The 24208-nt window shown below is 43.2% G+C and overlaps 1 pseudogene; it reads right to left on the bottom strand.

The window, feature by feature from the left end:
• Positions 1 to 795: 795 nt before the first annotated feature.
• The window catches only part of LOC115165376 (receptor-type tyrosine-protein phosphatase U-like), a 282163-nt pseudogene continuing 258750 nt past the window's right edge, over positions 796 to 24208 (bottom strand).

Here is a 24208-nt window from a genome sequence, read left to right as displayed (position 1 = left end):
TAAGATTGTCATCTGATGAAGATCATCAAAGGTTAGTGCTGCATTTAGCTGTGGTTTGGGTTTATGTGACATTATATGCTAGCTTGAAAAATGGGTGTCTGATTATTTCTGGCTGGGTAATCTGCTGACATAATCTAATGTTTTGCTTTCGTTGTAAAGCCTTTTTAAAATCGGACAGTGTGGTTAGATTAACGAGAGTCTTGTCTTTAAAATGCTGTAAAATAGTCATATGTTTGAGAAATTGAAGTAATAGCATTTCTAAGGTATTTGAATAACTCGCCACGGGATTCAACTGGCTGTTGAGTAGGTGGGACGCAAGCGTCCCACCTAGCCCAGAGAGGTTAATGCAAATCAAATCAAATTTATTTATATAGCCCTTCGTACATCAGCTGAAATCTCAAAGTGCTGTACAGAAACCCAGCCTAAAACCCCAAACAGCAAGCAATGCATGTGAAAGAAGCACGGTGGCTGGGAAAAACTCCCTAGGAAAAACTCCTGAGAAAGGCCAAAAACCTAGGAAGAAACCTAGAGAGGAACCAGGCTATGAGGGGTGGCCAGTCCTCTTCTGGCTGTGCCGGGTGGATATTATAACAGAACATGGTCAAGATGTTAAAATGTTCGTAAATGACCAGCATGGTCAAATAATAATAGTCATAGTAATTGTCGAGGGTGCAACAAGCACGTCCGGTGAACAGGTCAGGGTTCCGTAGCCGCAGGCAGAACAGTTGAAACTAGAGCAGCAGCATGGCCAGGTGGACTGGGGACAGCAAGGAGTCATCATGCCAGGTAGTCCTGATGCATGGTCCTAGGGCTCAGGTCCTCCGAGAGAAAGAAAGAAAGAGAGAAAGAGAGAATTAGAGAGAGCATATTTACATTCACACAGGACACCGGATAAGACAAGAGAATACTCCAGATGTAACAGACTGACCCTAGCCCCCCGACACATAAACTACTGCAGCATAAATACTGGAGGCTGAGACAGGAGGGATCAGAAGACACTGTGGCCCCATCCGATGATACCCCCGGACAGGGCCAAACAGGCAGGATATAACCCCACCCACTTTGCCAAAGCACAGCCCCCACACCACTAGAGGGATATCTACAACCACCAACTTACCGTCCGAAGACAAGGCCGAGTATAGCCCACAAAGATCTCCGCCACGGCACAACCCAAGGGGGGGGCGCCAACCCAGACAGGAAGACCACGTCAGTGGCTCAACCTACTCAAGTGACGCACCCCTCCCATGGAAGGCATGGAAGAACACCAGTAAGTCAGTGACTCAGCCCCTGTAAAAGGGTTAGAGGCAGAGAATCCCAGTGGGAAGAGGGGAACCGACAAGGCAGAGACAGCAAGGGCGGTTCGTTGCTCCAGCCTTTCCGTTCACCTTCACACTCCTGGGCCAGACTATACTTGATCATAGGACCTACTGAAGAGATAAGTCTTCAGTAAAGACTTAAAGGTTGAGACTGAGTCTGCGTCTCTCACATGGGTAGGCAGACCATTCCATAAAAATGGAGCTCTATAGGAGAAAGCCCTACCTCCAGCCGTTTGCTTAGAAATTCTAGGGACAATTAGGAGGCCTGCGTCTTGTGACCGTAGCGTACGTGTAGGTATGTACGGCAGGACCAAATCGGAAAGATAGGTAGGAGCAAACCCATGTAATGCTTTGTAGGTTAGCAGTAAAACCTTGAAATCAGCCCTTGCCTTAACAGGAAGCCAGTGTAGGGAGGCTAGCACTGGAGTAATATGATCAAATTTTTTGGTTCTAGTCAGGATTCTAGCAGCCGTATTTAGCACTAACTGAAGTTTGTTTAGTGCTTTATCCGGGTAGCCGGAAAGTAGAGCATTGCAGTAGTCGAGCCTAGAAGTAACAAAAGCATGTCATTTTTGGACAGAAAGTTTCTGATTTTTGCAATGTTACGTAGATGGAAAAAAGCTGTCCTTGAAGCAGTCTTGATATGTTCTTCAAAAGAGAGATCAGGGTCCAGAGTAACGCCAAGGTCCTTCACAGTTTTATTTGAGACGACTGTACAACCATCCAGATTAATTGTCAGATTCAGCAGAAGATCTCTTTGTTTCTTGGGACCTAGGACAAGCATCTCTGTTTTGTCCGAGTTTAAAAGTAGAACATTTGCAGCCATCCACTTCCTTATGTCTGAAACACAGGCTTCTAGCGAGGGCAATTTTGGGGCTTCACCATGTTTCATTGAAATGTACAGCTGTGTGTCGTCCGCATAGCAGTGAAATTTAACATTATGTTTTCGAATGACATCCCCAAGAGGTAAAATATATAGTGAAAACAATAGTGGTCCTAGAACGGAACCTTGAGGAACACCGAAATTTACAATTGATTTGTCAGAGGACGAACCATTCACAGAGACAAACTGATATCTTTCCGACAGATAAGATCTAAACCAGGCCAGAACTTGTCCATGTAGACCAATTTGGGTTTCCAATCTCTCCAAAAGAATGTGGTGATCGATGGTATCAAAAGCGGCACTAAGATCTAGGAGCATGAGGACAGATGCAGAGCCTCGGTCTGACGTCATTAAAAGGTCATTTACCACCTTCACAAGTGCAGTCTCAGTGCTATGATGGGGTCTAAAACCAGACTGAAGCGTTTCGTATACATTGTTTGTCTTCAGGAAGGCAGTGAGTTGCTGCGCAACAACTTTTTCTAAAATTTTTGAGAGGAATGGAAGATTCGATATAGGCCGATAGTTTTTTATAATTTCTGGGTCAAGATTCGGCTTTTTCAAGAGAGACTTTATTACTGCCACTTTTAGTGAGCTTGGTACACATCCGGTGGATAGAGAGCCGTTTATTATGTTCAACATAGGAGGGCCAAGCACAGGAAGCAGCTCTTTCAGTAGTTTAGTTGGAATAGGGTCCAGTATGCAGCTTGAGGGTTTGGAGGCCATGATTATTTTCATCATTATGTCAAGAGATATAGTACTAAAACACTTTAGTATCTCCCTTAATCCTAGGTCCTGGCAGAGTTGTGCAGACTCAGGACAATGGAGCCCTGGAGGAATACCCAGATTTAAAGAGGAGTCCGTAATTTGCTTTCTAATGATCATGATCTTTTCCTCAAAGAAGTTCATAAATTTATTACTGCTGAAGTGAAAGCCATCCTCCATTTGCGAATGCTGCTTTTTAGTTAGCTTTGCGACAGTGTCAAAAAGAAATTTCGGATTGTTCTTATTTTCCTCAATTAAGTTGGAAAAATAGGATGATCGTGCAGCAGTGAGGGCTCTTCGATACTGCACGGTACTGTCTTTCCAAGCTAGTCGGAAGACTTCCAATTTAGTGTGGCGCCATTTCTGTTCCAATTTTCTGGAAGCTTGCTTCAGAGCTCGTGTATTTTCTGTATACCAGGGAGCTAGTTTCTTATGACAGATGTTTTTAATTTTTAGGGGTGCAACTGCATCTAGGGTATTGCGCAAGGTTAAATTGAGTTCCTCGGTTAGGTGGTTAACTGATTCTTGTCCTCTGACGTCCTTGGGTAGGCAGAGGGAGTCTGGAAGGGCATCAAGGAATCTTTGGGTTGTCTGAGAATTTATAGCACGACTTTTAATCTTCCTTGGTTGGGGTCTGAGCAGATTATTTGTTGCAATTGTAAACGCAATAAAATGGTGGTCCGATAATCCAGGATTATGAGGAAAAACATTAAGATCCACAACATTTATTCCATGGGACAAAACTAGGTCCAGAGTATGACTGTGGCAGTGAGTAGGTCCAGAGACATGTTGGACAAAACCCACTGAGTCGATGATGGCTCCGAAAGCCTTTTGGAGTGGGTCTGTGGACTTTTCCATGTGAATGTTAAAGTCACCAAAAATTAGAATATTATCTGCTATGACTACAAGATCCGATAGGAATTCAGGGAACTCAGTAAGGAACACTGCATATGGCCCAGGAGGCCTGTAAACAGTAGCTATAAAAAGTGATTGAGTAGGCTGCATAGATTTCATGACTAGAAGCTCAAAAGATGAAAACGTCACTGTTTTTTTTTTGTAAATTGAAATTTGCTATCGTAAATGTTAGCAACACCTCCGCCTTTGCCGGATGCACGGGGGGTATGGTCACTAGTGTAACCAGGGGGTGAGGCCTCATTTAACACAGTAAATTCATCAGGCTTAAGCCATGTTTCAGTCAGGCCAATCACATCAAGATTATGATCAGTGATTAGTTCATTGACTATAACTGCCTTGGAAGTGAGGGATCTAACATTAAGTAACCCAATTTTGAGATGTGAAGTATCACAATCTCTTTCAATAATGGCAGGAATGGAGGAAGTCTTTATACTAGTAAGATTACTGAAGCGAACACCGCCATTTTTAATTTTGCCCAACCTAGATCGAGGCACAGACACGGTCTCAATGGGGAAAGCTGAGCTGACTACGCTAACTGTGCTAGTGGCAGACTCCACTAAGCTGGCAGGCTGGCTAACAGCCTGTTGCCTGGCCTGCACCCTATTTCATTGTGGAGCTAGAGGAGTTAGAGCCCTGTCTATGTTCGTAGATAAGATGAGAGCACCCCTCCAGCTAGGATGGAGTCCGTCACTCCTCAGCAGGCCAGGCTTGGTCCTGTTTGTGGGTGAATCCCAGAAAGAGGGCCAGTTATCTACAAATTCTATCTTTTGGGAGGGGCAGAAAACAGTTTTCATCCAGCGATTGAGTTGTGAGACTCTGCTGTAGAGCTCATCACTCCCCCTAACTGGGAGAGGGCCAGAGACAATTAATCGATGCCGACACATCTTTCTAGCTGATTTACATGCTGAAGCTATGTTGCGCTTGGTGACCTCTGACTGTTTCATCCTAACATCGTTGGTGCCGACGTGGATAACAATATCTCTATACTCTCTACACTCGCCAGTTTTAGCTTTAGCCAGCACCGTCTTTAGATTAGCCTTAACGTCGGTAGCCCTGCCCCCTGGTAAACAGTGTATGATCGCTGGATGATTAGTTTTAAGTCTAATACTGCGGGTAATGGAGTCGCCAATGACTAGGGTTTTCAATTTGTCAGAGCTAATGGTGGGAGCCGTCGGCGTCTCAGACCCCACAACGGGAGGAGCAGAGACCAGAGAAGTCTCGGCCTCCGACTCCGACTCGCTTAACGGGGAGAACCGGTTGAAAGTTTCTGTCGGCTGAATAAGCGACACCGGTTGAGCATTCCTACAGCGTTTCCCTCCAGACGCCATGAGAAAGATGTCCGGCTGCGGGGACCGTGCGAGGGGGTTTATACTAACGTTACTATCTGTACTTGCTGGTGGCACAGACGCTGTTTCATCCTTTCCTACACTGAAATGACCCTTGCCTAACGATTGCGTCTGAAGCTGGGCTTGCAGCACAACTATCCTTGCCGTAAGGCGATCGTTCTCCTGTATATTATGAGTACAACGACTGCAATTAGAAGGCATCGTGTTAATGTTACTTAGCTTCGGCTGTTTGAAGTCCTGACAAACCATGTCCAGATAAAACCTCCGGGGTAGGAAAGTTGAATGAAAAAAAAAGTTGAGTGAGGGAAAAAGTAAAAATATACGGTAATGAAAAAGTAAAAACCGTCAGGTAGCAAAGTAAAAACGGCAACAAAAACGCACAGCAGCGTAAACAAGTCTGCAAGTTGTGACCGGAATGCACACACAAGGCCTCTTTAGTGTCCTAAGTTTTCAAAACTGTGACCTTAATGCATCATATGAAAGGATAGATGTTGAGGTAGTTCTCCTCTAAACAACATTTTGGAGGCATTGATGTGAAAGTCTATACAGTGCATCAAGAGGATGTAGCATTGACTAGGGATACGCACTTGCCTATCAGGTGACGTGCCTATCAGGTGGCAATGGAGGAGATGGGGAACAAAGTGAAAATTACATGGCTTGGGAACACCTCTCGGAACCTGGGGCCAGAAAGGGGAAGACTGGGTGAAAGCATGAGGAGGCTTTTTAGGGCTTTCATTTTTGTGGAATCCAGCAGAAAAGTATCCTGGAGGCATAGTCAGGTGAAGAGAGAGTGGGAATTGTCATGGTCTCAGACTTTGGTTTTCATGCATATATAATTATGCATAGCTTACCACATTGTTAATATTGTTATGTTTTGTGTTTCCTGTTGCTTTGCAAGTTTTGCGCTATCACTCTCTTAGGAACCAGAAGGAGAACGCTGAACTGGAAGAATTCAACAGATCCATGGGACACATTATTATCAGTGTTCTATGAGGAATGGAAGTAAGATTGTGTATGGTGTGATCATAGAACAGAGGCCATAAGTCTCTGAGTTTGTAAACCTCACGGTGAATATTTTGTTATCATTGTTTGTTCATTTATAAGTAATTTCCAAGTTTAAGTAAGTTGAACAGTAGGAAGCTATTGTTCAAGAGGAAGGACTGTTGGGTTCTGAGAATATGAAATATACTTATTTGTTTCACTGAGGGAGAGAGGATATTGTATAACGTTTACATTATATCAGGTATCCTATTGAAATATTGACTTCTGGGAAGCGATCACATGTGGCAGGCATTGATAAGGGGAGAGAGCCATGGATTAGTGATGAAGGGGGGTCGAGATAAGGTCAGGTCCCGTTAAGGGAGAAATAAAAGTTTTTGGCCCGTATCACTTAGTGGCCTACCTAGCATTAAAGACACAATGTTTGTACAGATGTGTAGGAGGAGACTCAGCCTAGGAGGAAGGGTTAAACATCAGTGCTTGTGTGAAAATGTTTTTGTCTAATGCAGCTGTCTTGACCATCTGGGAAGAATAAACTTGGTTCAGCTTTCATAGTGTCTGTTGAGTTTTTTATTTTATTTTTTTGTATTTAACCTTTATTTAACTAGGCAAGTCAGGTAAGAACAAATTCTTATTTACAATGACGGCCTCCCAGGGAACAGTGGGATAACTGCCTTGTTCAGGGGCAGAACGACAGATTTTTACCTTGTCGGCTCGGGGATTCGATCCAGCAACCTTTCGGGAACTGGCCCAATGCTCTAACCACTAGGCTACCTGCCACGCCAAGAATGCTGATTTAATCAGTCTATATTATCCTGTTTTCTGCTACAATGTGTTGGACTTCTGAGCCATGCAGCATTGTTACATCAAGTTGACTTCAGGTCAGACACAACTTCTGTCTGATCCCTTCTAGTCCACCAGCAACAAAGTCAAAATATCCAACAGTGCTTCAATTTAGTATTCTAGGTTGGGGTTGTGTTGTTTTGTCTTAACCTTTTCTGTGAAGTCACTGAAAACAAATAGTATTTCACAACGAAACAGAAGATGTATTATTTCATTCCAGTGTGCGACTGACCTGGAACTCATCTCGTAGCTGGGAGGAGTTGCTCTGAGAGTCCACCCGCAGCAGGTCTTTGTAGATGAGTGCAAACTCATTCACCAAGATTGCCGTCTCTCCACACAGACAAGCCTCCAGGATGGCATCATGCATGAATATGTACTGCTCCTGCAGATAGAGAGAAAGGGGTGAGAGAGAGGTGTGTATGGAGAGAGAGAAAGAGAGAGAGGGGGAGACGAAAAGGGGGAGAGAGAGAGACAGAGAACAACAAAACAGAGAGAGTAAGAACATGAAGAACATAGGATGATATCACAAAGAAAGTGGGCGAAGTATGATACAGAGGACGGGTGGGGTGTTAGAGAGAAAGCGAGAGAGAGAGAGAGATAAGAAAGAGAGAACAACAGAACAGGGAGAGTTAGAACATAAATAACATAGGACCATATCACAAAGAAAGAGTATGAGGTGTGGAAGGGTGGCAAGAGAAAAATCTCATTACCTGCCATGATGTGAATTAAATATAAGCTATAATATTGTACAGTGTATCAAAGAGCGGTGGGAGACTGAATAAATACGTCTTAATAAACAAACATTTGCAGTGTATATATTTCATTAGAGCACCCAGACAAATAACTACAAATGTAATACACAGCTAAACCAATATTGGATTTACATAATACGATTAAGATATGCTATATCATCGAAAGAAAAGCCACGTGCTTCTGCATTGCACTGTGACAATGTAAGCCTTCGCATCTCGGAAACCATCAACCTATACACAAGTCCCAGTGGGGGAGCTAGGCTAGAATATTCCCCTCACTCTCTCTGAGTTCCCCAAACACAATATCGGCAATACAGATGTAAGGAGACCAGAGCAGTGTGAATCATTTTATCTTCCCCCACTGAAATGTACTGTAGGCAAGCCCATTCACCTCTGTCTGGATCATGTTAATGCGTCGTGAGCAGAGAGTTTTTACAGTTGTAGATGTCCACCACACCCTCACACTCGGCCATGTCCAGCATGACGTCCAGCACGATGTAGCAGCCTGTGCGGCCCGCCCCCACACTGACACAGAGACACATGGAGAACAACATGTCACTGACCTTTGACCCTTTAGGACAAGCCTTCACATACAATACTGTAATAACAGTGTTCAGATAAGGGTTGGCTCTCTCTTTCTTTGGGTGACATGAAAATAATAGAATCAGGGCTGGGGATGGATGCAATTCCCCTATACAAGGCTTCAGCCACAGCAGGTAAAACTGGTTGAAATAGCGTCCGACTCATAACGAATGTAAAACTGATAAAAATTGTGTCATTTCAATCAGCTTTGCCCACTGGGACTAAGCTTTAAAGCTTTGAAAACACAAAGTAGTAATGGTTGCATGATCATCGACAGCTAGCAGGAATTGGTGTACTGCAATGTGCGTTGATTGGAGGCTGGTACCTGCAGTGGACGACCACAGGTCCAACATCGGGGGGCGTGGATGCTTTGACCCGTCGTATGAAGGCCAGCAGGCCTGTGGCATGGTAGGGAACCCCATGCTCCGGCCAGGACGTGAAGTGGAACTGACGCACCTCGTGTTTAGCTGAGTAGCCCATCTGTGGAAACACAACATCAGAAGAAGAATAAAAAGAAGATTACATGAAAGTATTCAGAAAGTATTCATACCCCTTGACATTTTGTTGTATTACAGCCTGAATTCAAAATGGATTTAAAAAATATATATATTCTCACCCATCTACACACAATACCCCATAATAACAAAGTGAAAACATGTTTTTATAAATGTTAGCAAATTTATTGAAATTCAAAAACAGATATCTAATTTACCTAAGCATTCACACCCATGAGTCAATACATTGTAGAAGCACCTTTGGCAGTGGTTACAGCTGTGAGTCTTTCTGGGTAAGTCTCTAAGAGCTTTGCACACTTTGATTGTGCAAAATATGCCCATAATTCTTTTCAGAATTCTACAAGCTCAAATTGGTTGTTGATCATTGCTAGACAACCATGTCTTGCCATAGATTTTCAAGTAGATTTAAGTCAAAACTGTAACTCTGCCACTCAGGAACATTCACTGTCTTCTTGGTAAGCAACTCCAGTATAGATTTGGCCTTGTGTTTTAGGTTTGCATTTATTATGGATCCCCATGGCAGCAGCTACTCTTGCTGAGTTCCAGCAAAATAAAGGCAAGGATACAATTTAAAAAAAACATTACAGTCACAGATTTCACAACACAGTGTGTGCCCTCAGGCCCCTACCACATATCTACAGTACACAATCTATGTGTACGTTGCTTCACAGTCCCCACTGTTCCATAAGGTGCCTGTTTGGCCCTGTCTGGGGGTATCATCTGATGGGGCCACAGTGTCTCCTGACCCCTCCTGTCTCAGCCGCCAGTATTTAATGTGTGCTCTCGTGCTCTCTCTCTCGTGCTCTCTCTCTCGTGCTCTCTCTCTCGTGCTCTCTCTCTCTCTCTCTCACCATGCCTCAGGACTACCTGGCATGATGACACCTTGCTGTCCACCTTGCCGTGCTGCTGCTCCAGTTTCAACTGTTCTGCCTGCGGCTATGGAACCCTGACCTGTTCACTGGACGTGCTACCTGTCCCAGACCTGCTGTTTTCAACTCTCTAGAGACAGCAGGAGCGGTAGAGATACTCTCAATGATCGGCTATGAAAAGCCAACTGACATTTACTCCTGAGGTGCTGACCTGTTGCACCATCGACAAGCACTGTGATTATTATTTGACCATGCTGGTCATTTATGAACATTTGAACATCTTGGCCATGTTCTGTTATAATCTCCACCCGGCACAGCCAGAAGAGGACTGGCCACCCCTCATAGCCTGGTTCCTCTCTAGGTTTCTTCCTGGGTTTTGGCCTTTCTGGGGAGTTTTTCCTAGCCACTGTGCTTCTACACCTGCATTGCTTGCTGTTTGGGGTTTTAGGCTAGGTTTCTGTACAGCACTTTGAGATATCAGCTGATGTAAGAAGGGCTATATAAATACATTTGATTTGAAAAATTTGATTTGATGTTTATCTATATTTAAATCAAATTCTACTGCTTGCGTCAGTTACTTGATGTGGAATAGATTTCCATGTCGTCATGGCTCTATGTAGTACTGTGTGCCTCTCATAGTCTGTTCTGGACTTGGGGACTGTGAAGAGACCACTTGTGGTATATCTTGTGGAGTATGCATGGGTGTTCGATCTGTGTGCCAGTAGTTCAAACAGACAGCTTGGCGCATTCAACATGCAAGTAGTGATGAAGTTAATCTCTCCTCCACTTTGAGCCGGGACAGATTGACATGCATAGTATTGATGTTATTCTCTGTGTACATCCAAGGGCCAGCCTTGCTGCCCTGTTCTGAGCCAATTGCAATTTTCCTAAATCTGACCACACAACTGAACAGTAGTACTGTTAAGAAGGTAGAGCAGCGCTTCATTATGGACAGACTTCTCCCCATCTTAACTACTGTTGTATCAATATGTTTTGACCATGGCAGTTTACAATCCAGGGTTACTCCAAGCAGTTTAGTCATCTCCACATGCTCCTTTTCCATGTTATTTATTACAAGATTTAGTTGAGGTTTAGGGTTTAGTGAATGATTTGTCCCAAATAAAATGCTTTTAGTTTTGGAAATATTTAGGACTTACTTATTCCTTGCCACCCACACTGAGACAAACTGCAGCTCTTTGTTAAGTGTTGCAGTCATTTCAGTCTCTGTAGTAGCTGACGTGTATCATGTCTAGTCATCCACATACATAGACACACTGGCTTTACTCAAAGTCAATGGCTTGTCGTTAGTAAAGATTGAAAAGAGTAGGGGGCCAAGACAGCTGCCGTGGGGTATTCCTGAATCTACCTGGATTATGTTGAAGAAGCTTCCATTAAAGAACACTCTCAGTTCTGTTAGACAGGTAACTCTTTATCCACAGCATAGCAGGGGGTGTAAAGCCATAACACATACATTTTTCCAGTAGCAGACTATGATCAATAATGTAAAAAAAAACGCACCGAAGTCTAACAAAACAGCCCCCCCAATCTTTTTATTATCAATTTCTCTTAGCCAATCATCAGTCATTCGTGTAAGTGCTGTGCTTGATGAATATCCTTCTCTAAGTGTGCTGAAAGTCTGGTATTCTAGTGGTTAGACTGTTGGGCCAGAAACTGAAAGGTTGCTGGATCGAATCTCCGAGCTGACAATGTAAAAATATGTTGTTCTACCGCTGAGCAAGGCAGTTAACTGACTGTTCCCTGGGTGCCGAAGACATGGATGTTGATTATGGCAGCCCCCTGCACCTCTCTGATTCAGAAGGGGTGGGTTAAATGCGGAAAACACATTTCAGTTGAATGCATTCTGTTGTACAACTGACTAGGTATCCCCCTTTCCCCTTGTCAATTTGTTTACTGTAAAATAGCATTGTTTCTGGTCAAACACCATTTTTTCTAAAAGTTTACTAAGGGTTGGTAACAGGCTGATTGGTCGGCTATTTGAGCCAGTAAAGGGGGCTTTACTATTCTTTGGTAGCGGAATTACTTTTGCTTCCCTCCAGGATTGGGGGCACACACTTTCTATTAGGGTTAAATTGAAAATACAGCAAACATGAGTGCCAATATCGTCCGCTATTTTCCACATTAATTTTACAGCCGAGTTGTCAGAACCCAGTGGCTTGTCATTGTTGATAGAAAACAATCATTATTTAACCTTTTCAACAATCACTTTACGGAGTTCAAAATTACAATGCTTGTCTTTCATAGTTTGGTCAGCGATACTTGTGTAGTGTCAGCGTTTGTTGCTGGCATGTCATGTCTAAGTTTGCTAATCTTGCAAATTAAAAAATCATTAAAGAAATTGGCAATATCATTCGGTTTTGTAATGAATGAGCCATCTGATTCAAGAGCGGAGTTAGCTTTTTCCGAAAACGTCATTTAAGGTGCTCCAAAGCTTTTTACGATCAATCTTCATGTCATTTATCTTAGTTTCATAGTGTAATTTCTTATTTTTTTCAGTTTAGTCACATGATTTCTCAATTTGCAATAGGTTTGCCAATCGGTTTTGCAGCCAGACTTATTTGCCATTCCTTTCACCTCGTCCCTCTCAACCACACAATTTTTCATCAATCCACGGGGATTTAACAGTTTTTACAGTCATTTTCTTAATGGGCGCATGCTTATTTGTAACTGGAATAAGCAATTTCATAAATGTGTCAAGTGGAACGTCTGTTTGCTCCTCATTACACACCATGAACCAGCAAATATTCTTTACATCAACAACAAAGGAATCACTACAAAAATTATCATATGACCAGTTATATACTATATTAGGCCCAGCCTTTGGAACTTTGGTATTCCTAGATATGGCTACTATATTGTGATCACCACATCCGATGGATTTGGATACCGCTTTAAACCAAATTTCTGCAGCATTAGTAAAGACGTGATCAATACATGTTGATGATTTAATTCCTGTGCTGTTTGTAACTACCCGGGTAGATTGACGGATAACCTGAACCAGGTTACAGGCACTGGTTACAGATTGAAGCTTTTTCTTGAGTGGTCAGCTTGATGAAAGCCAGTCAATATTTTAATCACCCAGAAAATATACCACTCTGAATCACATACATTATCAAGCATTTCACACATGTTATCCAGATACTGACTGTTAGCACTTGGTGGTCTACAGCAGCTTCCCACAAGAATGGATTTTAGGTGAGGCAGATGAACCTGTAGCCATATTAATTCAACAGTATTTAACATGAGATCCTCTCTAATCTTTACAGGAATGTGGTTCTGAATATAAACAGCAACACCTCCACCACTGGCATTTCTGTCTTTTCCTTAAATGTTATAACACTGTATTGCTACCACTGTATCATCAAAGGCATCATCTAAGTGAGTTTCAGAGATAGTAACAGATGACATTCATATTCTAAAAAAGTATTGATTTCATGAACCTTGTTTCTTAATCTACATATGTTAACGTGGGCTATTTTGAGCAATTTTTGGAAGCTTAGCAGAAATAGATATGCTATTGTTATTTACAGTTGAAATCGGAAGTTTACATACACTGGTTGGAGTCATTATAACTTGTTTTTCAACCACTCCACAAATTTCTTGTTAACAAACTATAGTTTTGGCAAGTCATTGAGGACATATACTTTGTGCATGACAAGTCATTTTTCCAACAATTGTTTACAGACAGATTATTTCACTTATAACTCACTGTATCACAATTCCAGTGGGTCAGAAGTTTACATGCACTAAGTTGACTGTGCCTTTAAACAGCTTGGAAAATTCCAGAAAATGATGTCATGGCTTTAGAAGCTTCTGATAGGCTATTTGACATCATTTGAGTCAATTGGAGGTGTACCTGTGGATGTATTTCAAGGCCTACCTTCAAACTCATTGCCTCTTTGCTTGACATCATGAGAAAATCAAAAGAAATCAGCCAAGACCTCAGAAAGAAAATTGTAGACCTCCACAAGTCTGGTTCATCCTTGGGAGCAATTTTCAAACGCCTGAAGGTACCACGTTCATCTGTACAAACAATAGTACGCAAGTATAAACTACTCCAAAACCGCCACAAAAAAAACAGACTATGGTTTGCAACTGCACAATGGGGACAAAGATCGTACTTTTTGGAGAAATGTCCTCTGGACTGATGAAACAAGAGTAGAACTGTTTGGCCATAATGACCATCGTTATGTTTGAGGAAAAAGGGGGATGCTTGCAAGCCGAAGAACACCATCCCAACCGTGAAGCACTGGGGGTGGCAGCATCATGTTGTGGGGGTGCTTTGCTGCAGGAGGAACTGGTGCACTTCACAAATTAGATGGCATCATGAGGAACAACAATATATCCACGTAATTTAAGCAACATCTCAAGACATCAGTCAGGAAGTTAAAGCTTGGTCGCAAATGGGTCTTCCAATGGACAATGACCCCAGGCATACTTCCAAAGTTGTGGCAAAAAGGCTTAAGGACAACAAAGTCAAGGTATTGGAGTGGCCATCACAAAGCCCTGACCTCAATCCTATAGAAAATTTGTGGGCAGAACTGAAAAAGTGTGTGCGAGCAAGGAGGCCTACAAACCTGACTCAGTTACACCAGCTCTGTCAGGAGGAATGGGCCAAAATTCACCCAACTTATTGTGGGAAGCTTGTGGAAGGCTACCCAAAACGTTTGACCCAAATTAAACAATTTAAAGGCAACGCTACCAAATTCTAATTGAGTGTTTGTGAACTTCTGACCCACTGGGAATGTGATGAAAGAAATAGAAGCTGAAATAAATCATTCTCTGTACTATTATTCTGACATTTCACATTCTGGTGATCCTAACTGACTCACAAGTGGTGATCCTAACTGACCTAAGACAGGGAATTTTTACTAGGATTAAATGTCAGGAATTGTGAAAAACTGACTTTAAATATATTTGGCTAAGGTGTAGGTAAACATACGACTTCAACTGTATGTTTATTTTATTTTATTTATTTCACCAGGTAGGCAAGTTGAGAACAAGTTCTCATTTACAATTGCAACCTGGCCAAGATAATGCAAAGCAGTTCGACACATACAAAAACACAGAGTTACACATGGAGTAAAACAAACATACAGTCAATAATACAGTAGAAAAATAAGTCTATATACAATGTAAGCAAATGAGGTGAGATAAGGGGGGTAAAGGCAAAAAAGGCCATGGTGGTGCAGAGTGAGCTGCACACAGTGGACTTCCTACTACGGCACACCGCCTCAGTGCTAACAATATAAATCTGGTTCATAGGCACATGATTACTGCATACAATAGCTGTAGGATCAGCAGAGGCATTCAGGGCAGTTAGAGGGACATCAATTAGGTTACTTACATTGTGTCTACCAACGCCCCTGGTATAATGTCCATTTGCTGAAGCCTTATGACAACTCAGCGTCACAATGGTAGGGATTAACTTAGCTGGGCTTGGGTCATTGACAAGTCATTGTCTCAACGCAGCCTCATAATGCTGTGAAAAGATCCAGGAACCCAATGATTTGGGTGGATGTCATCCTCTTCATAAAATGTGTTTTGTTTCCAAAGGGTATCGAAATTGTCAACAAAAGTTATACCCATTGAGCTGCAATAATCACGTAGCTAGTTGTGAAGAGATATTGTCCTACTGAAATTGTCCTGCTGAAATGTCTGGTTGAAAGCAGACTGAAACAGGTTTTTCCTTAGGATTTTGCCTGTGCTTAGCTCCATTCCGTTTATTTTTTATCCTGAGAAACTCCCGTCCTTAACGATTACAAGCATACCCATAACATGCTGCAGCTACCAATATGCTTGAACATTTGAAGAGTGGTACTCAGTAATGTGTTGTATTTGACCCAAACAGAACATTTTGATTTCAGGACAAAATGTTAATTGCTTTGTCACATATTTAGCAGTATTACTTTAGTGCCTTGTTGCAAACAGGATGCATGTTTTCAAATAATTTTATTCTGTACAGACTTCCTTCTTTTCACTTTGTCAATTAGGTTAGTACTGTGGAGTAACTACAATGTTGTTGATACATCCTACGTTTTCTCCTATCAGAGCTATTAAACTCTATTAAAATTACAATTGGCATCATGGTGAAATCCCTGCAATGTTTTCCTCCTCTCCAGCAACTGAATTAGGAAAGACGCCTGTATCTTGTAGTGACTGGGTGTATTGATACACCATCCAAAGTGTAATTAATAACTTCACCATGCTCAAAGGGATATTTAATGTCTGTTTTTTGTACACCCATCTACCAATAGGTGCCCTTCTTTGCAAGGCATTGGACAATCTCCCTGGTCTTTGCGGTTGAATCTGTGTTTGAAATTCACTGCTCGACTGAGAGACCTTACAGATAATTGTATGTGTGGGGTACAGAGACGAGGTAGTCATTCAAAATCCTATTGCACACAGAGTGAGTCCATGCAACTTATTATGTAACTTGTTCAAATAAATGTTATATTCAGAACGGCTTGCCATAACAAAGGGGTTGAATACGTATTGACTCAAGACATTTCAGATTTTATTTTTTCTAAATGTCAAGATATCCAGCACAGATCCAGCAACAAATGGACACTATTGTTGAGTACATCTACAGTACGGCACAGCTACAGTGAAGCATGGACTACATGGTCCTGTGGAACTGGAATCCCCATGTGTTAACTCTCCACCATGGATGTGACATGTTAACTACAGCTTCAATCTGACAGCCAGCGCAAGGCTTTACTCTGTTACTCTGTGCCTGAGGAGGCTTGTGCTCAATGGGGAGCTAGGCGACAGACGCATCACTGCAATTTCCTCCTCTGAGCCGAGTTGAAAAAGTAAAGAAAATATTTGAAGAGAGAGAGAGAGACCCCCAAAAAATGTACTCAGAAGACCAGGCGCAGTGAAAACAAACTGTCAACTTCTCCTAAAATCTCTGCTTGATAAGTGAAGTACAGTGGTGCTCCCACGGAGAGTGGCGGCAACAGTGAAACGATAATGCTGTGTTTGTGCCACTGTCACTCCGCAGAGTTGCTCTGAGCCGCTCCATGGAGAGACCCTGGCGTTGACTGACAGGATAGTCTACTGAGAGCAACAAACCCTTCAAGCTCAGGCTCTGTCATTGTAGAAGCAGCAATGCCTCAGCGGTGTGGGGGTGGGGGTTAAGTAGCTTGAGTTATTAAATCCTCTCACTGCAGGCATATTTAATCAGAGGGCCCTCGATGGTCATCGTCTCTGAGTCAGATCGGTCTGTACATCAGGAGCTGTTGTTTATTCTAATCTCTCTACATCGTATTTATGCATCGTCAGGCAGTAAGACAATGTCTACTCAAATCAGTGTATGCCAACTGCTGCTGTCTCTGCAATGTTTATGAGTATTAGGAAGGAGACTGGTACAGGGGCCAACTCAGTAACAAAGGAGATGAACGAACCATAGAGCCAGAGTATTATTTCCTACTATCACCTCTCTTTAGTCAGAGACATGCTGCTATATGTCCGCCAAGTGCCTTTATCACAAAGAGGAGTCAAAGAGGCCTCTGTGGAGCCATGTTCTCTGAATAGGATGCATTCACAACAGAAGCACCTCATAATTGAGACAGATTGACTGCTGGTTCTGTTCAGTTGGACTGATAAACATCACAGACTCTCTATTATAGAATACTGCCTGGAAACGCTGAATGAAGAAACAATGCCATCAGGGTATATTTGAGCAGTGAAGCCATAAGAAACCCAAATATGAAAAGAATGAGGGAAATATACTTAGTAATAGCTGGGGAGCGTAGCTGGAGGCTCCGGACTGGGGAGCGTAGCTGGAGGCTCCGTACTGGGGAGCGTCGCTGGAGGCTCCGGACTGGGGAGCGTCCCTGGAGGCGTCGCTGGAGGCTCCGACCTGAGGAGTGTCACTGGAGGCTCTGGACGGAAAAGCGTCATAATAGGTTCCGGACTAGTGACCGTTGCTGCTGTCTCCATGCCATGGATCATCTCTACATGTTCCACGCCAAGGATCATCACTGGAGGCTTCTTACCATGGATTATCTCTACAGGTGCCGGGCAATGGATTATTCCTACAAGGTTCGTGCCCCTTACAGGCTCCGGGCCATTTATAATCCCTCCAGGCTTTTTGCCAAGGATTACTTCTTCAGGTTCCGGGCCATGGATTACCTCTTCAGGCTTCGTGCCATGGAATATCCCTACAGGCTCCGGGCCATGCATCATCACTAGAGGCTTAGTGCCATGGATCATCTCTACAGGCGTCGGACCATTGATTATCACTGGGGGCTTTGTACGAGAAGCAGGAACCGGTCTCACCGGACTGGGGAGACGCACTGAGGACCGAGTGCTCAAAGCAGGCAAAAGCCGTACTGGGTTATGGATGCGCACTGGAGGGAGAGTGCAAAGAACAGGCACAAGACGTACTGGATTCTGGAGGCACGCTGGAGGGAGAGCGCAAGGAGCAGGCACAGGATGTACTGTGCTATGGAGGCGCACTGGAGAGAGAGTGCGAGAGGCAGGCACATGCTCACCACAAAAAGCACGGGGAATTGGCTCAGGTCCCAGTCCTGGCCCAACCAAACTACCCGTGTAAAAAAAGCACGGGGAATTGGCTCAAGTCCCAGTCCTGGCCCAGCCAAACTACCCGTGTGTGAGAGGGGGCTGCCTCTCGTTCTTCCAAGGTAGGCTCCGGTAGGCCCCAAGTCCAGTCAATCGTCTCAATCCACTCCTGATGTGACCAGGTGTCCATTTCTGCCCGGGCACGCCGCTTGATCAAATCATGGTGGGTAGTTCTGTAACGCGGGTCGTCTAAAGGAGACCAAGGTGCGGCGTGTGAAGTGCTCATATTTATTTTTTAATGAATACACTTTAACAAAACAACCGACAACAGTTCCGTCAGGTGACATACACTAAACAGAAAACAACTACCCACAAAACCCAGGAAGGAAAACCCCTACTTAAATATGATCTCCAATCAGAGGCAACGAGGATCAGCTGCCTCCAATTAGAGATCAACCCAAATAATCCCAACATAGAAATAGAAAAACTAAAACTTAAACATAGAAATAGAAAACATAGAACAACCCAAAACACCCCCTGTCACGCCCTGACCAACTCTACCATAGAAAATTACATCTTACTAGGGTCAGGACGTGACAGAATGGTTGGACTTACCCTCTCCAAGGCATAAGTACGAACTGTGTACTCCGAAAGTGTTTCCAGCTTCAGCAGTGTAATCTTGATGTCTCCATATATCTCACTTTCATCAGGCCAGTATTTACAGCATTTCACCTGGTCAGAGACAAATAACATTCGATCAAATCTGCATACAATGATAGTCACAGAAATGTGTTTGACATGTGTTTGACCAAGACGTGTTATTTGTTGGAGAATTATGTTACCTACTGCTCAGCATTAAATAAATGTAAGGAAGAAGACACAGAACAATTATACTTAAATTCAGCTCCAACAAAATCTTCCATAGATAGAGGAGGTAATAGTCTTTAATGATGGGGAACATAATATCTAAAACTGGGCCACCACTAATGTTTTCCATTAAGGCACAAAGGATTTTGTAATTTTTTATTTAGGTTAGATGTTCTTTTGATTCAGCTGACGAACCATCCAGCGCTAACACATCGATTATGGAGTACAGTTGCTAAGAGGGAACAGCAAAGTTGATGTACTGATATTGATAGAAACATTTTGTCATCCTAACCACTATGTCTATGTTTATGACTTCAGAAGAAAATAATGGGACCCTTACTATAGCATTTACATTCATCTGGTGTTTCAATTACTCTAACAATTATTTCTGTCTGAGCAAATAGCAGGGACCTGAATACAGTCCGGAGAAAATGTTATTGTGTCCCCCTTTGCACTGTGTGAGATGTGTGTATGAGGAGAGAAGTGTGAGTGTGAGACTCACCCTGCCTATCTCTACCAGTTTAGTGATCATGACGATGCTGAAGCAGTTCTCCTGCCACACCATCCTCCAGAAGTCATACACTGTCTCCTGTTTGGGCCCTGTGGGACAGAGAGGTAAAACCATCACATCAACCATCTCAGTCAAAAACAGTTTGCTGTAAATACAAATTATCAATATGACTAGGGCCAGGATTGTTTCCTGACCACGTGACCTGATACTACTGTACTAAGTCACTTTTCTTGGACACAGGGTCAAGGTACATGCAGCTAGGTTATAAGTAGGACCAAATAGTTTTTCCTGGTCAGGTCACATGCCCTACTGTAATTAAAGTTGTGCTGTACTGTGCTTCATAGCGGTTTTCATTGGTCTGTGCCAGCGAACTGTGGCTCAGTATGAGAAGTGACAGGTGAAACAGAAAACAGATCATATGGCCCCGAGGAAGACACTAAGAATAGCTCACTCACTCAGTCTCACACTCTATCACACTTTCTCTCTCTCTCACTCTCAGAGTATCTACACATCCAAACATGCACGCATGGAAAAGCATGCACACACACAAAAAGGAAACTGATGTTTACACACACACACACACACACACACAGTTCATGCACCCAAACTGCTGCTTAGTAAGAGATCACAGTTGTGGATGATTGACAGATTGACAGAGGGAGATCTGTAGGCTCTCTCTCACACACACCCACACACACAGACACAGACACACACACACACACACTCTCTCTCTCTCTCTCTCTCTCTCTCCGTCTCTGTCTCAATGTATCACCCACCCCATGTCATGCAGAGGGTTGGCGGGTCACACATGCAGTCACCTTTTGATTGGATGGAGAGACACTTGAGGTCTGTCTGTGTCACTGTTGCTAGGCCCTACGTGGAAGTTCATTGGGTAGGTTGGTCAACCTCAATTTAACACACAAAAACACACACAATCCCACACACAAGCAGCCAACTCCAGACATGGCGGGATACTCACCCTGAGTGGCTATGAAGTGGTTGGATTGATGGTAGCCCTGAAAAAGAGAACAGGGATGACATGCTAAGTAAGCCATCTGTGCCTCAGACAGTGCTTTCAGCATGTCCACGGCATCCACGCACCACCTCAACCGGTCATAGTGGTAACCGTAACATCCTGAGATTTGACCTCACGCAAGCACAAGTAATATAATGAAAGAAGATTGAGAAATCTAAGGAAATAAAGTTGCAGACAGGAGGAGAACCTGTATAGAGAGGTGTGCTTGTTTACATACAGTATGTGTGTATGAGACTGAGTGTGTGTTTTGTGTGTGCGTGTGTGAGCGTGCGTGCGTGCACTTGTTCATGCACGTGCTGCCATGTGTGTGTATTGATTTGGACTGTCTCCCTATTTAACAAATTAGAGGCTGTCATATAGCATTCAGCAGGGTTCACTTGCTGAGTGTGGTGATGGAAAATACTGCACTGTATGTACTACAACACATGACAAACACAGGCAGCTGCCAAGCATGCATATACATACAGCACAATACTGTATACCCACACACACACAGCCACACATACAGGCACACAGCCAGGCGATGAGTGACAAAGAGATCAAATCAAATGCTAAAGAGAAAAACTATCTGAGAGCTCGCACTTCTTCAACCTCTGCTTTAACAAACAGAAAGAGAGAGGATAAACTTTTCCATGTAACCTCTGGTGAAATAGTAATGGGCTCTCCACAAGAACTCCCCTGTAGCAACGTATTTTTTAATTTTTTTTACATTTTAGTCATTTAGCAGACGCTCTTGTACTGGCCCCCCGTGGGAATCGAACCCACAACCCTGGCGTTGCAAACACCATGCTCTACCAACTGAGCCACAGGGAAGACATTTATCATTCAGTGCCAGGGCTAGCCTTGTCAGGGGCCAACTTGGCCCTACAGCGGGCAGCACCCAAGCATTCAGTGGCATGTCTCTAATGATGCCTGGTCTCCCTGTGCCCTGACACTCTAATTGGCGCCCTCACAATGGCAGGAGTCAAAATAGGACGGACCCATTTTAGTTCCCTCTCAAGTGCCCTCTCTATGCTAATGAAGTCCCCTAAAAGCATTTCTCCTCCACAAGTCCCCTCTCTCTATATCTCTCCCGGATTAACGATGTAAAAGGAGTGCTTTCACCTTTCCGACAAGGCGTTTTAGACAAGTTTGTCTCTTATAATGGAATAATAATATGCATTCATGACTGTACAGTCCAACAAATTGATGATGCATGTTGCTCTACGGGAAATTCTAGTTGATGCAGATGGAAACAAGAATTATAATGAAGTGAAGGTGAGCAGCCAAAGAGATCATGTCTCAGAGCTGCTCCCCGTCCATCCAGGGTTTGAACAACATCAATCCAGTCTGTTCAATTCAGAGGGATTGGGGGATTTTACAAAGGGCTTTACCGCCAGGACTTGGTATTATAAAATGAATGTATTGTCTATTAATAGCGTTGGATAAGGGGTTGTAGAGGTAGTCACCAAACATACATGGCATCTGGCCGGATGCCAAGAGGAAGGTTTGTGATTGGATGGGGGTTGGGTGGGTTGGGGGGTTAGCCTGGTGTTTCCAGGAATAGGAATAACCTCTCACAGGTAAATCTGGGGAACCGGATTGCTTAGGGCGACACAAAATACCGTGAAATGGACTGTGGTTTTTCAAAAAGGGATAAGTAATGACTTGATGTGTTTCCCAGTATAACACTGTGATTGGACAGGATTCTGAGCAGAAAGGAAGGTGAACTGAGACTTACGTCTATGTACTTGGCGTTGATGTAGTCGGAGTTGGGGTCTCCAAGGAGTGGGTGGAGCTTGACTCTGTGGCGGTTGTCTGGAATGGACACAATGGGAGAATCACATATCAGCCATGTTTCCAATTACATTACAGTACATCCACACCACATACAACTCAATTAAATAACACATCCATTCATTTTTTTAAACATTTTTACATTATAAAAAAATATGTACATAGAATAACACATTTATTGTAGTAACTTGACAAGGAATGCCTACACGCATTTCAATATCACTTTCCTTTACTTTCAACCTAAGAAATAAAATGTGTACAGCCATGAACACCTGGCTCCCGGGTGGCGCGGTGGTCTAAGGCACTGCATCTCAGTGCAAGAGGCGTCACTACAGTCCGTGGTTCACATCCAGGCTGTATCACATTCGTGCCATGATAGGGAGTCCCATAGGGCTGCGCACAATTGGCCCAGCGTCATCTGGGTTTGGCCGGGGTAGGCCGTCATTGTAAATAAGAATTTGTTCTTCACTGACTTGCCTAGTTAAATAAAGGTTACATGTAAATGTACAAACGGCATAAATACAGCCAAACAGTCGCATTGTACAGATCTGACTCAGGGTGATGACATCTTCCAAGGGGAAAAGTTACAGTCAATAATAACCATGCACACATGAATAGCAATCATACTATACTGCAAGTAAGTACAATTCATATTTAATGTGATTATGTATATAGTGTCCACACTATAACACTTCTCCCACCTTCCATTCAGAGGACAAGTACATTAGAGTGTCTAATTTGAGAAACAGACGCCTCACAAGTCCTCAACTGGCAGCTTCATTAAATAGTACCCGCAAAACACCAGTCTCAACATCAACAGTAAGCAACATCAACAGTGAAGAGGCGACTCCGGAGTGCTGGCTTTCTAGGCAGCGCTCCTCTGTCCAGTGTCTATATTCTTTTGCCCATTTAAATCTTTTCTTTTTATTGGCCAGTCTGAGATATGGCTTTTTCTTTGCAACTCTGCCTAGAAAGCCAGCATCCCGGAGTCGCCTCTTCACTGTTGACGTTGAGACTGGTGTTTTGCGGGTACTATTTAATGAAGCTGCCAGGTGAGGACTAGTGAGGCGTCTGTTTCCCAAACTAGACAATCTAATGTACTTGTCCTCTTGCTCAGTTGTGCACTGGGGCCTCCCACTCCTCTTTCTATTCTGGTTAGAGCCAGTTTGCGCTGTTCAGTGAAGGGAGTAGTACACAGCATTGTACGAGATCTTCAGTTTATTGGCAATTTCTCGCATGGAATAGCCTTCATTTCTCAGAACAAGAATAGGATCTTTGTTTTTGGCCATTTTGAGCCTGTAATTGAACCCAAATGCATATTTTTTATTTTATTTATTTCAACTTTATTTAACCAGGTAGGCTGGTTGAGAACAAGTTCTCATTTACAACTGTGACCTGGCCAAGATAAAGCAAAGCAGTGCGACACAAACAACAACACAGAGTTACACATGGAATAAACAAATATATAGTCAATAAACAAGAGAAAAAAAGTATATATACAGTGTGTGCAAATTAGGTAAGGGAGGTAAGGCAATAAATAGGCCATAGTGGTGAAAAAAAATACAATTTAGCAATTAAACACTGGAGTGGTAGATGTGCAGAAGATGAATGTGCAAGTAGAGATACTGGGGTGCAAAGGAGCAAAAAAAACAGTATGGGGCTATTTACAGAATGGGGCTATTTACAGAT

The sequence above is a fragment of the Salmo trutta genome, chromosome 3, assembly GCF_901001165.1.
Source record: "Salmo trutta chromosome 3, fSalTru1.1, whole genome shotgun sequence".
NCBI classification, from domain to species: Eukaryota; Metazoa; Chordata; class Actinopteri; order Salmoniformes; family Salmonidae; genus Salmo; species Salmo trutta.
The sequence above is the reverse complement of the archived record's forward strand: the minus strand, read 5'-3'. Positions and strand labels throughout refer to the sequence as shown.